This window comes from Octopus bimaculoides, chromosome 10 (assembly GCF_046866305.1).
Source record: "Octopus bimaculoides isolate indiv1 chromosome 10, ASM4686630v1, whole genome shotgun sequence".
NCBI classification, from domain to species: Eukaryota; Metazoa; Mollusca; class Cephalopoda; order Octopoda; family Octopodidae; genus Octopus; species Octopus bimaculoides.
The window spans coordinates 23,716,453-23,718,952 of record NC_142937.1 but is presented as its reverse complement, the minus strand read 5'-3'; the positions used below and the strand labels follow the sequence as shown (position 1 = coordinate 23,718,952).

The window sequence follows — 2,500 nt, the reverse complement described above, 5'->3', positions numbered from 1 at the left end:
GCCTTGTGCCAAAATTTGAAACCAAATTGTACACACACATGCATATTGTATGTGTGTGCATAAGTGTGTATTTTCGTCTGTGTTTGCTCCCTCTACCGCTCGATAACCGGTGCTGGTTTGTTTACGCCACCGTAAGTTCGGTGAAATACACCGGTAGAATAAGTACCGGACTCAGAGAAAAAAAAAAAAGAGAAACATCAGTACTGGCGTCGATTTGTTCGACTAAATCTTTGAAGATGGTGCCCCAGCATGGCCTTGGACCAATGACTGAAACAAGCAAAGTGGTAAAAGTTAAGATTGCTTTCAGATACGAAAAATTACTGTTTTGTAGTAGAATGCAATAAAGTAAAAATGAAGAGAAATGTAATGCTATGGTAGTTTCATCCCAGCACGGCAGGACCACTTTCTCTATGACATTTGTGACTAGTATGATAAAATATTAATTTCAAGCTGGAATCAAAGACACGTACTTTGAGGCGTTTGTATTATCGATTACATTGATCTCATGATAGATTTATATATTTAATACTACGAATGGTGAACAACAGTGCTGTTAATTAGGTATTTCCCAAGAACTAATTATTAACTCAATGTAATTCTGGTGGCATGAATAATAAGGGAGCGTTGCAGACTTGGTTCAAAGGACTTTCTTTGAAAAGCACGCGTTTTTAACTCCCGATTTTCACATTCTTTGCTGATATGCATCAACGATTTAGATGCACCCGCATATATACTAACATTCGCATGTATGTATAATCTGTGTGTGTGTGTGTATGTGTGTGCGCGCGCGCGTGTGAATGTGGACATGCGTGTGAATGTGTATATGTGTGTGTGTGTGTGTGATCCCTCGACGTGTTGATCTTCACCGTAAATTTGACTTGACTGGCACTCCGTCGGGTACGACGACGTGGGTTCCAGTCGATCCAAATTGACGGTCCCAGTTGATCCAGTTGAGGGTTCCAGTTGATCACGAACAGCCTGTTCGTGAAATTAACATAGCGAGTGATTGAGTACTCCACAGACACACGGCGTACCCTTAATGTAGTGCTCAGTGAATTTCAGCGTGACACAGAATATGATAAGTTGTAATCACGTGACAGGTTCTACTAATTTTTTGCCAGTTGAGTGGACGGGAGCAAGGGAAAATAAAGTGTCTTGCTTAAGGACACAGCATGCCGCCGCGAATCGAACTCATGGCTTTACGATCGTAAGCTGAACACTCTAGCTACTAAGCCACGAGCCTTCACAAATTTGACTTCACTTCCGATATAGAGTTTACATTAACAGTGGTGGTGGTGGCAGGTGGTGGTGGGAGTGGCAGGTGGTAGTGGCAGGTCACATAGCAACCGGGACAAGTCGGTGTATCTGCAGCATGGCATTTGGGGAGGCAAATCGACGTAGTCGGGTGGTGGTTTCTCTCACTATACTCAAGGCATTATTAAGGTACTCGGGGTCCTGCTGGATGCTGCTAGTTCACAACTCTGTATAGGGATTTATCCCGAATGACCAGAGTCGATGGAATCGACAATCCTTCCCCCAGATTTCGGGCCTTGTGTCTTGAGTAGAAAGGGTTATTATCATTATTGCTGATAAAGCGGTGAGCTGAAAGAATCGTTTGCAAAATGGACCAATCACTTCGCGGCATTTCTTCCGCTTTTACGTTCTGAGTTCAAATGCCGCCGAGGTCTACTTTTCTTTTTATCCTTTCGAGGTAAATCAAATGCAACATCAACCAAGCATTGAGATCGATGTAATCGACTTTACTCCTCCCCTCAAAATTGTTGATCTTGTGCCAAAATTATAAAAAAATTACTATAGGCGTAGGAGTGGCTGAGTGGTAAGTAGCTTGCTTACCAACCACATGGCTCCGGGTTCAGTCCCATTGCGTGGCAACTTGGGCAAGTGTCTCCTACTATAGCCTCGGGCCAACCAAAGCCTTGTGAGTGGATTTGGTAGACGGAAACTGAAAGAAGTCCGTCGTATATATGTATATTTATTTATGTATGTGTGTGTATATGTTTGTGTCTGTGTTTGTCCCCCCGACATCGCTTGACAACCAATGCTGGTGTGTTTACGTCGCCATAACTTAGCGGTTCGGCTAAAGAGACCGATAAAATAAGTACTAGGCTTACAAAGAATAAGTCCTGGGGTCGACTTGCTCGACTAAAAAGGCGGTGCTCCAGCATGGCCACAGTCAAATGACTGAAACAAGTAAAAGAATAAAAAGAGTATTACTTTTATTATTGTTTGTTGTTGTTGGCAGGACAGCTACGTATAGATTATATAATTTCAGAAAAAAAAATCGTTACATACTAAGCTGAAAGTAAATTCTATACGAAGTATGTTTATAGAAAGACAGGCTTTTGTTATTGGTATTTTTCTCCGCTCTAGAAAAAACAATGTTTAATTCACCAAACACATTTTTTCTGTCGCTAGGCATTTCAAATATGGCGACTAAGGCAGTACACGTCCCTCAAATTACAAAAACGAAAAGAAAATG

At 41.8% G+C, this 2,500-nt stretch overlaps 1 long non-coding RNA gene across 1 annotated transcript in view; it reads right to left on the bottom strand.

Annotated features, from left to right (window-relative positions):
- The window catches only part of LOC128248858 (uncharacterized), a 9,545-nt gene that overhangs the window by 243 nt on the left and 6,802 nt on the right, over positions 1-2,500 (bottom strand). Inside the window, exon 2 of the long non-coding RNA XR_008264983.2 lies at positions 1-267. This exon is cut by the window's left edge and continues 243 nt beyond it. This is a non-coding gene — a long non-coding RNA (uncharacterized LOC128248858). The remainder of the gene's footprint in view (positions 268-2,500) is intronic.